This window comes from Microtus oregoni, unplaced genomic scaffold, assembly GCF_018167655.1.
Source record: "Microtus oregoni isolate MIOR12 unplaced genomic scaffold, Mior012 000073F_001, whole genome shotgun sequence".
NCBI classification, from domain to species: Eukaryota; Metazoa; Chordata; class Mammalia; order Rodentia; family Cricetidae; genus Microtus; species Microtus oregoni.
This window is the reverse complement of record NW_024543981.1, coordinates 2,554,288-2,570,248: the sequence shown is the minus strand read 5'-3', so window position 1 is coordinate 2,570,248 and position 15,961 is coordinate 2,554,288. Positions and strand designations below refer to the sequence as shown.

At 38.7% G+C, this 15,961-nt stretch overlaps 1 pseudogene; it reads right to left on the bottom strand.

The window, feature by feature from the left end:
* Positions 1-7,401: 7,401 nt before the first annotated feature.
* Positions 7,402-8,308, bottom strand: LOC121441072 (annotated as a pseudogene).
* Between the last annotated feature and the right edge of the window lie 7,653 nt (positions 8,309-15,961).

Genomic DNA, 15,961 nt, shown 5'->3' with positions numbered 1-15,961 from the left:
AGCAAGATTATCCTTTACTGTACAACTAATATTCACTTAGAAGTGAGTACATACCATGTCTGTCTTTCTGGGTCAGGATTGCTTCACTCAAGATGATTTTTTTCTCATTACATCCATTTGCCTAAATATGCTGTGATTCTGTTGTTTTTAAATAATGAATAATACTCCATGGTGTATTTTTGTTTTTAGTTAGGTAGTAAGAACTTTGTCACTGCCTACTGTCTTTGTAATATCTCTTGTGGTTCATTGATCCTTTTATTTTGCTAAATTTCCCCTTTGTTTATAAAACTTTGTATTTTAAACATCTTAGAACTGAGGGTGTACAATGAAATATCAGCAGCAGAATAAAAATCTTCAACAGTATTACTGTCCAGTGGATTAGAAATATCAGTTAGCACACAGTAGTAAATGAATTAAGACCAAAGTCTGAGGAAGAGTTCAAGGGTGTAATTCCTGACAAGAGTCAGAAACTAAAGAAAGCCCAGTTCCTAATCACATATTTGTGCATCAAATGGACATTGTGTGGCTTTTGTATGTGTTTAGAAGACTTTGTAGTTTGAATCCTCATTCTTTGTGCATCAAATGGGAGTAGTAAGTCATGCTCAGTGTGGGTCTGAGTAGAGCACTATATTTTTGTGTTTAGTTTATCATCATATCTAAATATGTGTTTGTACATCTATCTACCATGTATACATGCATGTATGTATATATGTAGCTAGCTAGGTATGCAATGATGCATGCATCCATCCATCTATCCATACTTCCATCAATCTATCTATCTATCTATCTATCTATCTATCTATCTATCTATCTATCTATCTATCTATCTAGTTCGTGAACAGTGCATAACATATGTATGGAAATCAGAATTGCAGTTTGTACTGTCTTCTCATCCTCTTACCATGCACGTCTTGGGATTAGAACATTGGTTATCTGGCATTTCTTTTACCATGCACATCTTGAGGAAGGAGCATTGTTAATCTGGCATAGCTGCCATTACCACTTACTTACTAAACCAGTTCCAATGCTGTGTTGAAAATCTTTCTTAAAGGATTATATAAACTCTTATTACCAGGTACACATTGTATCATCATTATTATTCCAGCTAACCAATAAATGTGAACTCTTATTTGTATGTGATTCCTCTCACCCAGTGTCCATGAAAGTCAACTAGTTCAGGGCCCTGGGAACCCTTATGCCAATGAAAACAACTTATTTTTTCTTTTAAAGTTAAAAATAGATTCTTTTCTAAAGTGAAACATCCTAATTACATTTTCCCCTCCCTTCATTAATCCCAGTTCTGCTTCCAACTTCTCTCCCCTCAGGTCCCACTCCATTTCTGTCTCCTATTTGAAAAAAATAGACGTCCAAGAGTTAACAACCAAATAAGAAAATAAGCTATAATAAGAAAAAACAAAAATTATCACATTGAGGCTGGACCAGTGTAGGACCATATTACACAGGCCACTTATTTTTGCATTGTATTGGCAGCCAGGATCTCAAGCCACGACAGCAGCTGAGGTGCTGAAAGCACTTTCAGACTGACTGTATCCTGAGGTCAGGATATGCTGATGTTGTTCTGCTCCTTCTTTGTAATTATGAAGACCTCCTGGGAGGAGGTGTTAATTCCAAGCTACTGACAGAGCTGTGGCTGTGACTTTAGTCCTGCTACCCTGGAAATAGAATGCTAATGAACTTCCCTCTCAGTTCACCTTGGGAAACAAAAACTGTTTTGAGAATAAATGCGGGCGATCTTCAGGATTTGAATTGAACCCTGAGACTGCCTTCTGATTTTGCTGTGTGACCTGTGTCTCAATTATTCCCGCACCTCCATACCAGGCCAGAAGTTTAGTTTATGTTGGAGTTGGACCCCGACATAGTGATGCCTGTAACATTGGACTGAGTGCTGAACCCCGAGAAATGCTGGAGAAGGGACTAGAAGTACGGAGGAGAATGTGAAGAATCCACGAGGGAAAACTGCAACACAGGTCGACATGTGAATAATGAGCACTGAAGAATAGAATTTAAGGAAGCATAGGATAAAGCGGGACAGTAATATCGGGAGTAAAATTTGTAAATATAGAAATATGGGGCAAGGAAAAAGCAATTAAATGGCTATACAGTTGATTGGAGATATATTAAAGGAGAGAAGAGAGAGAATACAGCAACATCAGATAAAGGAATTTTTAGAATTTATAGAGGAGATAAGCCCTCGGTTTTCTGAGTTCAGAATCATAGATGTTGGTTCATGGAAAGAAGTAAGGATAAAGATTTACCAATGTTATTGTAATTGTGGACCAGAAAGCATTTCTGGATGCTAATACAGGAAAGGTTGGACTTAAATCCTGACCAGCAGGAGATAGTTCCATCCACACCACCTGAGGAGTTGCTAGATGCTTTTACAGAACAGAGTAGTTGCAATCAGTCAGAGACTAATGATTTAGATTGTAAAAGGGAGTCTTCATCTCCCTTACTAGCAACCAGCAATGCTGAGAGACAGGAACAGAATAATAAGGTTCAGAAGGAATGAAAAGGCTTGAGAAGGATGATAAACTCGCTATCGCACAGACTAGGATCTATGGAGATCCAGGCCTCTTGTCAGAAGAGTAATTCTCTTCTTACCATAATAGCTGATTTAGACTCGCCTACAATACAAAGCACTCCAAAAGTGAAGCAGATGCATAACAATAGCAGTGAATTTCCTCTACAATCTTGTGTTAGAGAAACGACTAGCAGAGGGGAAGAAATGCAAGGGTTTCCATTCTTTCCCATAATAGGGCAAAGAGATGTGCAAAGAAACTTGCTTAGGATACATACTCCCATATCATTTAAGTTACTCAAAGAATTAAAAACTGCTTGTGCTCAGTGCGGCCCCATGGCTCCTTTTACACAGTTGCTGTTAGAGAATATAGCTGTAGAAGCTATGCCACAAGCAGATTAGAAGCAGATAGCCAAGGCTTGCCTGTCAGGAGGAGACAGCTATCGTGGAAAACTGAATTTTCAAACCAATGTCAGGCCACAGCTGAGAGAAGCAGAGCTCATTAGATTCCTATTTCATATGAAATGCTTGCCAGTGAGGAACCTTACCCAGGAAGAGATCAGTGGTTAGAATTGGATATAGCAGCATATGCCGAAATTACTTCAGTGGCCAAGAAGGCCTGGATTAGACTTCCATCGTCAAAAGAACAGATTGAGGAGTTATCTGGTATAAGACAGGGACAAGATGAACTAGCTCAGGACTTTGTTTCCAGACTAACACAGGCATCTCATAGGTTGATTGGAGACACAGAAGCAGGGCAGTTAAAAGTTAAACAGTTAGACTTTGAGAACAGTAATGCTGTATGTAAGGCAGCTCTAAGACCTTTTAAAAAGCAGGGTACCATTGCAGATTATATCCACATTTGCTCGGATATTGGCCAATCATATACACAGGGAATGGTCATAGCTGCTGCCTTGCAGGGAAAGGGAATTAACGCTGTCATATCCCAGCAGAGAGACCTAGGCCCAGGGAGAATGCAAACTACAGGAATAGCTGGAGGCAGTTTTGGATGTGATCTTATGGGGCACCAGATTAGATGATGGATGTCCTGGTAGGAGAGAGTGAATTGTGGTTAAGTAGTATACATGCCACACTTGTATTGGCAGCCAGGATCTCAAGCCACAATAGCAGCTGAGGTGCTAAAAGTACTTTCCGGACTGGCTGTCCCCTGAGGTCAGGATGCCCTGATGTTGTTCTGCTCCTTCTTTGTAATTATGAGGACTGTCTGGGAAGAGGTGTTAATTCCAAGGTAATGACAGAGATGCAGATGTGACTTTAGTCCTGCTACCCTGGAAATAGAATGCTAATGAACTTCCCTCTCAGTTCACCTTGGGAGATAAAAACTGTTTTGAGAATAAATGCAGGTGATCTTCAGGATTTGAATGAACCCTGAGACTGCCTTTCAATATTGCTGTGTGAACTGTGTCACAATTATTCCGAGGCTGCCATGCCAGTCCAGAGAGATAGTTTATGTTGGTTAGACCCTGACAGACCAGACAACCCAACAGTAGGCAAAGAGCCCCACTAGCAGGCACAATAGTCAGGGACCTACTCTATCACACTCTCAGGAGTCTCATAAAAATATAATTCTAAATGCTATACTATATACACAGAGGACTTATTGCAGGCCAGAGGAGACATTGTACTTGCTGCTTCTGTCTGTAGGAGTTCATGTAAGCCTTGTTCAGTTGATTTTGAGGGCCTTGTTCTCCTGATGTCCTCCACCCCTGCTGATTCTTACACTCTTTCTGTCTCCTCTTTCACAGGGTTCCCTGTGTTCTGAAGAGAGGGATTTAATGGAGACATCCTCTTTAGAAATGTGTGTTTCAAGAATTGTCTCTGCCACCCTCTCTGTGCATATGACCCTTTCTGTGGCAGGAAGGATTTTCTCTGAGAATAGCCAAATAAGGCCCTGTTGTATGAGGATAGCAGCATATCATCAGGAGTCATTTACATTACATTTATTTCCTTTTTAGGACTAGTGTTATTTGTTTTTACCATGGGTCCCTGCGATATCTAGTCTCTGGTTCTTGGTCACCCAAGCAATGTCCGGCATGGGTTCCATCTCGTGGATTGGGCTTTAGGTGAATCAGTTACCTGTTGGCTACTCCCACTAGTTCAGTACTACCACTACCCTAGAATCCATTGCAGGCAGGACATATTGTTGTTCAAATTTTGTCGTGTTGTTGGTGTTTGCATTTCTCTTTTGGTAGCGTGAAGAGTGCCTTTCTTCACTTAGTGTTTCTATTACTGCAACAAATCATTAGGACCAAAAAGCAAGTTCAGAAGGAAAGGACTTCTTTGGCTCACACTTCTTCAATGGAGACCACCATTGAAGGAACCCAGAACAGAAACTCAAAGAGAGACTATATGGGATTCCCCTCTGTATGCTGTGAATACCACTGGTTAATAAAGAGCTGCTTTGGTCCTCTTGCAGTGCAGAAAAGGCCAGGGTGGGAATTTCAAACAATTAGAGCAAGGGAGAGTAGGTGGAGTCAATGAGAAGCCATATAGCTGTCAGAAATGCCAGATGCAAGAACTTTGCCCCATAAGCCACAGCTATGCCACAATACCAAAATTAATAAAAATAGGTTAATTTAAGATGTTTAAGTTTTAGCTTGCAATACGCTTAAATGACTTTTCAAGTAGTGATTTAATTGATATAGTTTGAGTGATTATTTTGGATCTGGGCATCCAGAAAATCGACCAAGCAGTTTCTGACTACAAAATGGCATGCCAGCATGGCGAAAGAATTTCCACATATAGTCTAAGAAAGCATTACGAGAAAGGCTTCTAGACTCACAAAAACAGGAGCCAAATACAGCTTCTTGGTAACAAAATTTTTTTTCAGATAGGTTCTGTTTTCTCGGGGCAAGAAGGGGCACCACGACTCCTTTAAGACAATCTTACTGACTCAGCATAAGAAATAGTAGCTTCCTGGTTTGTGCTGGCAGCATGAAGTCTGACTCTTTCAGGATACTGAGCACTTAAATGGGGTCTGTGAGCAGTTTGTTACAATTGCTTAATGGTGACACAGACCTGCTGTGACCCTGGAGCTGGGGCAATGTGCATGTCTCTTAGAAGCAGCAAACATGCCTTATTCACGTTGGACTGGGCAGAGCCAACAGGCAGTACCACTTACTTGTTCCTAGCCACACCTGCTTATCATTAAGAAAAAGCACTCCTGGTCAGAAAATAATTTACAGATGTGCAATACAGATAGATTCACACAGAAATAAACCACTGAACGGGTCACAGTGTGTTTAAAAATGTATGTAGGCTTGAGAGAATGAAGAACAAGAACATAAAAAAGATAAAACAGTCTTTAAAGAGACAGCACAGATAGTCATAGATGAAGGAATAAAGAAAAATAAGCCACATAAAGATAGAAAACACACAGAATCTGGATTATAAACATTGTTGTGTTTTCTCTGAATTTTTTAAAAGTGTGAATGAGCCAAATAGAGAGAGAGACACATTTAGTTGTGCAGGCTGCTAAGCTAAATCAACATATATACCTTAAAGGTACCTTGACTTCAAAATTTGTGTCTAAGGATATGTTGCTTTGGAAAAGAGGTTCTTATTTTGCTTCCACAGAGGGTGAGAACCTGTGGATTCCATCCAGACTAACGTAGTTTGGTAGACTCAGACTCATCAATGGTCTCTGTAAACCCCATAAATTACTCTTCCCCCAAAAAAGCAGGAAGAAGGTTAGAGTGAGCTATGTCTAAATACCCAAATATTGACACTGCAGTTGCCTGGACTGCTTAATGGTATGTTGTATGAACTGGACATGTGTGAACCACAGAAAAATGACTGCTGAAGTTGTCTAAAGAAGGTGAGACAGTCGTTTAGGGTTCCTCCTTCATGAAAGTGTCTGCCAGACATTCTACAGGACACAGGAGAAAGTGACTGAAAAACTGCCCATATAGGCAGAACTGTCTTTGAAATTTCCTGCTTTATTGAAAAGTTTGCCAAATACTATTGGCTTGTAGGCTGATGATGGCTGCTCCAATGTTACAGAAGATCTTTGGGTGACTGTCCAGGCAGCAAGATGTCTCTGTCAATCTAGAGTTTTGGAAGTTGCTTAAAATGCATTTCTTGTTCATTTAGGTAGTATAACCTTCTGGAGTCTTTGATGGAATTGAAGAATAGACAGTTATAGTTTTTCTTAGTTAAGATAAAAGATGTATTTTGTTTTGCTTTATTCCTTTCAAATTTGAATCATTAGTTTTGAACATAGATGTTGTATATGTTCTTAACAATGTTATTGATAAAATCATATATATGTGAGTTCAAAAAAATAAATATACCAGAATTGTGCATATCATTTTTACTCATATCTTCTTGACTTTGACAATCTTTTATCATATAAATGTAATTATATATTGCTGCATGAAAATTATGTATAGTGAGTATTTAACAGCTTCATTTTAGATTATTCATGACTCCAAAATCAGATTAATCTAAGATACGTGAATGGGTCAATATTTTCTTTGAAAAGTAATAAAATAAATGTATTGCCTAACATGCATTTGAAAGTTATTCTTTTATAAAAAGAGATTAGATTATAAGATGGGCAAATATTCAGAGATTCTGATCTTCCTGTGATAAAAGATGGAGTGACTCCTAAATTTTATTTGTTCTTCTGTATTTTCTCTGCACACTGCTGTACCAAATCTTTCTGGTTGGCGCTGTGTATATTTCTTTTTTTTTTTTTTGAAAGTTTGATATCTTTATTCAGAAAAGTGATTCAACTGCAGGAGGATGATCTTTTGAGAGGAAACCCCAAATCTTTTACTGAGCAATTCCATGTGGTCCAAGGTTTATAATCCCGATGAGATTCTTCCACCTGAAGGTTTTCATGCATTCAGGTATTTTGCATGGTGCCTGATGTGGTCGGTGATGAAGGTTGCAATGAAGTAGTTGCTATGATCATAACCCTCCTGTAGCCTATAAACAACAGGAATTTTCTTTTCTGTGCAGGCAGCTATGAAGTTATCAGGGAGTAACTGCCCATTTGGAAGAAACTCGTCATCTTTTCCTTGATCAATTAGTATGTAAATCTGGGAACCTGAAGAGGACTTCATGAGACAGGTTGCATCATACACCTTCCATTTACTTTCATCTGGTCCCAAATATCCATTAAAAACTTTTTTGCCCCAAGGACAGAGCGCTGGGTTGCAAATTGGAGCAAATGCTGACACAGATTTGTATTTTCCAGGATTTTTCAAAGCACAAATCAGAGCTCCGTGGCCTCCCATGGAGTGACCAAAAATAGGCATCCTCTGTGGGTCCACTGGGAAATTGGCATTTATGAGTTGTGGAATCTCCTCGGTTACGTAAGAGTACATTCTGTAATTTGTTTTCTAGGGGTCTTCAGTGGCATTCACGTAGAAGCCCGCACCAGTGCCGAAAGTCCCAGCTGTCATTTTCTCCTTTAATGTTGCAGCCACGGGGACTGGTATCTGGAGCAATGACGACAAGGCCGTGTTCTGAGGCAGCTTGCTGAAAGCCAGACCTGGTTATGAAATTTTGTTCTGTGCAAGTTAAACCAGACAGCCAGTAGAGTGCAGGACACTTTGCACTCTCTGCCGGTGGAGGCAGGTAGACAGCAAGTCTCATTTTACATTTCAGCTCAACACTGTCATGTTCAAAGACATTCTGGAGCCCCCCGAAGCACTTGTTGCTGGAAATCTGCCTCAGTGCCATTCTCCTCCTGTTTAGTTGCTACTTGTTCTTTCTGTCTGCACCAAAGGGCAGTGGATCTAGGGGGGAGACTGCTCTAGGGGTGGGGGTGGGGAGACCCCGCTGTGTATATTTCTAAAGAGGTTTATCTCTGGGAGTATGCCAGATTGAGACTGAGTTACAAGGCTTGGAAATGAAGTTTACTCTTGGGATTTCTCCTGGGTTCTTCTTTTTCAGGCAATCCAGTTAATCGTTTCATGGAATATATGGTGTGACTAAGTGACTTCACAATTTATAAAAATTAGAGGTGTCTTGCATGCAAATTGTGTGTGTGTGTGTGTGTGTGTGTGTGTGTGTTTTGCTGGTGATTGATTGATTCCAGTACTTCATGCATAATATAAATGTCTGCTGCCACTGAACTATATCCCTAGTTCTGAAATTCTTAGTTTCTAGATAGTGTTTGCTTTCAAATTTGTTGCATAAAACAACTTTTGAGATTCTCTTTGGAGATAGTGAAGGTTTGAGACCCGTGAAACACATCTATTGAAATCTTCTACTGAAAGGTGGTGCCTTTGGGAGAAAATTAGTTCATAAAAACACTAGAATATTTTCTACTATGTGAAGACAATATTCTTTGAACCAGAAAGTGAAACCTCACTAAAATATTTATCTGTCAAGTCCTTGATCTTCGACTTCCTAGCTTCCAGCTTTATAAAAACTACATTTCTGTCATTTGAAGCCACCCAGGCTATGAATTCCTGATGCAAAAGTTCAGACAGTCTTAAGTACTCATCTGTTTATTAATTTATGAAATATTTAGACACAAGGTAGTGTAGGTTTCTCATAAGAAAATAAATACTTTGAAATATAAATACAATTTATTTCTGCTTTAGTTCTATTACCCAGTGTAATCACATGTAAACCAATAGTATGACTTTTGACAGGTTCCAAAATATTGATCATCTCTTAATGTATATAATGCTACCACCATGAAAACATTTTGAAACAGTGATTTCTAAACTGTGAAATCATTTTTGAAGGGTAGTCATAGAAAGTTTGAAACAATAATAGTAAAGTCAGGCAAGATGCCCCTCTGAAAGGTTTTTGTGCTCAAAAATGAGTTCAGTCACATTATTGAACCCTAATAATTTTGTGGTTTAATGACTTCAATTATTTTTAGCCCTACATCTAATTACAGAATGGAGAACACACGATAGTAATATGTAATAGATGATAATACCTACATAATGGAAACTTTGTGAAATGAAACAAATTGATAAGTATGTATCATTTAGATATCTTATTACTTCGAGGCATTATTTGAGGTATCTTTCTGTTCCTGGAAATTTCCCACACAAGCCAAGGACAGAAATCTTCACCAAAGATGAAAGACTTGCTAAGAGGAGAAGTGACATATGTGATAACTTATAACTTGTGAAGTTTTTGAGAACAATGAACACAGACAGTCCTCTATATGAGTAGGAAGCAGTCTATCACTTGCAATCACTAAGTGCAAAAACTTAGTTGATTTTCTTCTGTATTTAATTTCAAAACATTTCAAAGAAACACTTATAATCCTAATGAAGCCAGATGCTATTTACATCTTGTTTAGTGAGTTACCATGTAGTGAGGTTCTTGCCTAGAATTCTGATACTCAGCAGGTTCATTAGCCTGCTATATAATAATAACCCAAGTAGTATGTCTATAGTCAGTGCTTTCCTCAATTACAGGGTTTTACACAATTGAGCAGGAAATACTTCATCTTGCACATGAACATAATACTAATAATGTGATAATCCCAAATCTGCGAGTCCATGGCCTCTTTGCTTGAATAGTCTTCTTCCTCCATGACAGTTTAGGACTCATGCCTTGTGCAGGCCTGCTAGACTGCACTACAAAATGATTATTTACAGACTATGGACAGGGCTCACTAGAATGCATGTACAGCATACATGAAGTCTTGGCTTTAATCTCCATTACCACCTGAACTGAGTTGTAGTAGCAGCTGAATGTAATCCTAGCACTCAAGTGGCAGAAGCAGGAGAATCAAGGGTTCAAGGTCAGTCTGTGCACCCCAAAAATTTGAAGTCAGCTAAAGCTACATGACAACCTGTCTCCAAACTTGCACCATTAGGTGGTGGGAGAAATGGGGAGGATCTGAAAGGAATTGGAGTGTGGAGGACTAAAATTCTAATGTATTCTTTTATTTCATTTTCATTTTCATTATCCATTTTATTTCCTTGCCATTGTGAAGAAAACAGCAATAAATGTGGATGTTTAAGTACCTTTGTGGTTCCATACAGTTCTTAGAAATATCACAGTATACAACCATCATAACAACCATTCAAGATAGATTTTTGTTTATTTTCTCTTTTGCTAGATGAGTACCCCATTCACAAATTGATTAAGAAAGTGCTACACTGGAAACACATACACACACACACACGAGTAACATCATACCAATTGAACAGATCATATTTATGATTTAGGAATGCACACATGTATATATAACAGCCATTAGTAAATAAAGAGACCATGAATTTTTATAACAACATGAAGGGCTTTATGGAAGGGTTTGGAGGAAGAAAAAAGAAAGAGGAAATGATATAATTATAATCTTAAAAAAGAAACTTGCAAAATTAGTGTATGAACCATTGAAGACTATGATCTGAACAAGCATGTCATGAGCACTGTCAGGTCTCCATTCACCATGTCACTATATGGATGTGTCCATGAGGTAGGTCATTTCATTATAATTTTTTACATTCAGGCTCTTAATATATAAACATATACCAAGCATATATAGCTGAAAATTTCAAAGATAGCATAGAAATTGTGTCCCTGCTATGGTTCCTTTCTACCAATGTCCATATGTTGGATGATTAAGCCCGGAGGTAATGGTATAGTGGTGAGGCCTCGGAGATGTGGTGGGTGACATGTGCAGAAGATCCATGAATGGTATCAGAACTCCTCTGAAAGAGGCCTTGAACACATATATGTTTATTTTGAAATCTTTTCAATGAAAGAACAAGAGAGAACAATAATAATGTTTGAAAAGGGTTTTTTGTCCCCTCTGAATCACTCCATTGAGTTCTTAGCTCTCTAACTTATCACAAAGCATTTTCCACAGAGAAGGTGAACTGAGAAAGTGAAGTCCTCCCATCATTAAATTTACTAATACCATTTGCAATCCATGCTATACAGATTTGATACTCATTTTTATTTTTTAAAAGATGGATTTAAATTTATATTATGTTTATGGTATTTTGTCTCTATGTGTGTGTCTGGTTTCTTTGGGAGACAGAGGTATTTGATCCCCTGGAAGTGGAGTTACAGATGGTTATAAGCTGTCATGTGAATGGTGGGGATTGAATCCAGGTGTCTTGGAAAAGCAACTAGTGCTCATAACCACTGAACCATCTTGCCAGGTCCACTGAAACTGATTTTATTAAATGTTTGACATAATATAGTTGGTAGAGTGCTATTTTTCTTTTTGTTTTACAGTTTTCAAGACAGGATCTTACTCTGCAACTCATGCTCTTTGTGAACTTTTTATGAACCTCCTGAATTCTGGGATACAAGATGGACCCATCATGCCCATTTGTAGTTGGTGGCTTTCCAGGTCTTCTGCCTGAGACTATCCTTTGTCCTCAGTCTGTTTCAGGTGTCTACTTGTTCCTGAGGCTTCAACTCCTCTTAGTGAATATCTAAACCTTTATCTAAGCTTTTCTGGCCAGCCAGCTGGGAGTGTCCTTGATGCTGGGCTTGCCCTCAACCCACCCTTCCTCCAAGCCTACCTTTCACCTGTGAGGTCCTTGGAATCCTCAAACACAGCCTGTTCCAGTGCTGAGGGGACCTAAGAGTGGGCAGACCAAGAAAAGCTCCCAAGTACAAAGTCAGCCACAGCAAAGATTGGACCAAGACGCCAAGACTCTGATGGCCTCATTTAAAGGAAGAGATGGGTAGGCACCAATGCAAAAACTTTTCCAACATCCTGAAAAGCAACATGGTAACACCAGAAACCAGTGAACACACAACAGGAAAACTTGAACATCCTAACGCAGAAGAAGTAGAAAAAAAAAAGACTTTAGCATAACCTTATGAAAATGATGGAGTATCTTTTGGCTATTTGAAATTCTTCTGTTGATAATTCTCTGTTCAGTTCAGTACTCTATTTTTTAATTGGGTTATTTAGAATTTTAATGTCTAGTTTTTTGAATTCTTTATATATTTTGGAGATCAGACCATTGTCTGATGCGGGGTTGGTGAAGATCTTCTCCCATTCAGTGGGCTGCCTTTTTGTCTTAATGACTGTGTCCTTTGCTTTACAGAAGCTTCTCAGGTTCAGGAGGTCCAATATATTCATTGTTGCTCTTGTTGTCTGTGCTACTGAGGTTATATGTAGGAGGTGGTCTCATGTGCTCATGTGTTGCAGTCTACTTCCCACTTTCTCTTCTATCAGGTTCAGTGTGGTTGTATTTATATTGAGGTCTTTAATCCATTTGGACTTGAGTTTTATGAATGGTGATAGATATGAATCTACCTTCTTTCTTCTATCTTTCACCTGTGAGGTCCTTGGTATCATTCTTCTACAGGTTGACATCCAGTTATGCCAGCACCATTTGTTAAAGAGTCCCATATGGGAGTACTGGACTGAGCTCCCAAGGTTCAGTTGAAGAGCAGAAGGAGGGAGAATATGACCAAGGAAGGAAGTCAGGACCACAAGAGGATGATCCCACCCACTGAGACAGTGTGCCTGAACTAAGGGGAGCTGACTAAAGTCAGCTGGAATGGGACTGATTGAGCATGGGATCAACTGAACCCTCTGAATGTGGTTGACAATTGTGACTGAGAAGCCAATGATAATGACTCTGGGATTTGTCTCTACTGCATGTACTGGTTTTTTGGGATCTAGTCTATTTGGATGCACACTTTCCTAGGCCTGGATGGAGGGAGGAGGGCCTTGGAATTCCCACAGGGCAGCATACTCTGCCCTTTTTAGGACTGGAGGGGGTGGGGAGGAGGGTGAGTGGGGGAGCGGGACAGAAGTGGGTGGAGGGGAGGAAGTGGAAATTTTTATTCCTATTATTAATAAATTAATAAAAAACAAAAAACAAAACAAAAAATAAAAAATATAAAACAAAGAAAATGATGGAGACCTTTAAGCAGGAAGTGAAAAACTCCCTTAAAGAAATGGAAGAGAGACAAAGAAAAAGTTTGAAGTAATTAATAATTCCCTCAAAGATACCCAAGAAAACCAAGAAAAAGCAATCAAACAGGTAAAGGAAACAGTTCAAGACTTGAGGACCAAAATGGAGGTAATAAAGAAAACACATACCGAGGGAAGACTGGATATGGAAAATCTGGGTAGATGAACAGGAACTACAGAGACAAGTATAACCAGCAGAATACAAGAGATAGAAGAAAGAATCTATCTGAAGATACTATAGAAGAAACAAACTCATTGATCAAAGAAAACAGGAAATCCAACAAATTCTTAACACAAAACATCCAGGAACTCTGGGACACCATGAAGAGGCCAAACCTAAGAGTAATAGAGGTAGAAGAAGGAGAAGAACTCCAGCTCAAAGGCCCAGAAAATATATTCAACAAAATTATAGAAATAAACTTTCCCAACCTAAAGAAAACATCCCTGTGTAGCTATAAGAAGCTTACAGAACACCAAATAGACTGGATAAAAAAAAAAAATCCCCTTGCCATGTAATAATCAAAACACAAAACATACAGAATAAAGAAAGAATTTTAAGAGCTGCAAAGGAAATATATAAAGGTAAACCTATCAGAATTACACCTGACTTCTCAATGGAAAGTGTGAAAGCCAGAAGTTCCACGAGAGATATGCTGCAGACACTAAGAGACCACGGAAGCAAGCCCAGACTAATATACCCAGCAAAGCTTTCTTTCACCAGTGATGGACAAAACAAGATATTCCATGACAAAAACAGATTTAAACAATATGCATCCACAAACCCAGCCTTAAAGAAAGTACTAGAAGGAAAATCTCAACCCAAGGAAGCTAACAACGCCCACAGACATCTGATAACCTGCCACCAACACAACTCAAAGAAGGGAAACACACAAACACTACCAACAAAAAATAACCGGAGTTAACAACCACTGGTCGTTAATATAGCTTAATATCATTGGACTCAATTCACCTATAAAAAGGTACAGGTTAAGAGAATGAATATGAAAAACAGGACCCAGCATTATGCTGTTTACAAGAAACACACCTCAAACTTCAAAAGAGACACTACCTCAGAGTAAAGGTTTGGAAAAAGGTTTTCCAATCAAATGGAACTAAGAAACAGGTAGATGTGGCTATTCTAACAAAATTGATTTCAAACTAAAATCACAGAAGAGATGGAGAAGGATACTTTATACTCATAACAGGAGCAATTCATCAGGATGAAGTCTCAATCCTGAATATCTATGCCCCTAAGATATGCACCCACATATGTAAAAGAAACATTACTAAAACTCAAAGCACACATCAAACCCCACACACTAATAGTAGGAGATTTCAACACTCCTCTCTCGCCAATGGACAGATCAGCCAGACAAAAATTTAACAGAGAAATAAGAAAACTAACAATTGTAATGAATCAAATGGACTTAACAGATATCTATAGAACATTCCACCCAAACAGGAAATAATATACCTTCTTCTCAGCACCTCATGGAACCTTTTCTAAAATTTATCACGTACTCAGTAACAAAGCAAACATCCACAGATACAAAAAATTGGAGTAACCACCTGTGTCTTATTGGATAACCATGGAGTAACGTTAGAATTCAACAACAATACTATCCTCAGAAAGCCTACAAACTCATGGAAACTGAACAGCCAACTACTGGACCACCCCTGGGTCAAGGAAGAAATAAAGAAAGAAATTAAAGTTGTCCTTGAATTCAACGAAAATGAAGACGCAACATACCCGAACCTATGGGACACTATGAAAGCTGTGCTAAGAAGAAAGTTCATAGAACTAAGTGCCCACATAAAGAAAATGGAGACAGCTCACATTAGAGACTTAACAGCACACCCGAAAACTCTAGGAAAAAAAAAGAAGCAGACTCACCCAGGAGGAGTAGAAGACTGGAGATAATAAAACTGAGGGCTGAAATCAACAAAATAGAAACACAGAAAACAATGCAAAGAATCAATGAAACAAATAGCTGGTTCTTTGAGAAAATCAACAAGACTGATAAACTTCTATCCAAACTCATCAAAAGGCGGAGAGAGAACACCCAATTTAACAACATCAGAAATGAAAAGGGGGGGGGCACAACAACAGACACTGAGGAAATCCAGAAAATCATTAGGTCTTACTACAAAAGCCTATACTCCACAAAATTGGAAAATGTAAAAGAAATGGACAAGTTTTTAGATAGATACTATATACCAAATTTAACTCAAGACCAGGAGAACAATTAAAATAGACCTTATAAGTCACGAGGAAATAGAAGCTGTCATCAAAAACCTCTCAACCAAAAAAATCCCAAGGCTGGATGGTCTTAGTGGAGAATTCTACCAGAACTTCAAAGAAGAGCTAATACCTCTATTCCTCAATGTGTTCCACATAATAGAAACATGGGTCATTACCAAACTCTTTTTATGAAGCTACAGTTACCCTGATACCAAAACCGCACAAAGACACAACCAAAAAAAAAAAAAAAAAAGAATTACAGAGCAATCTCACTCATGAGCAT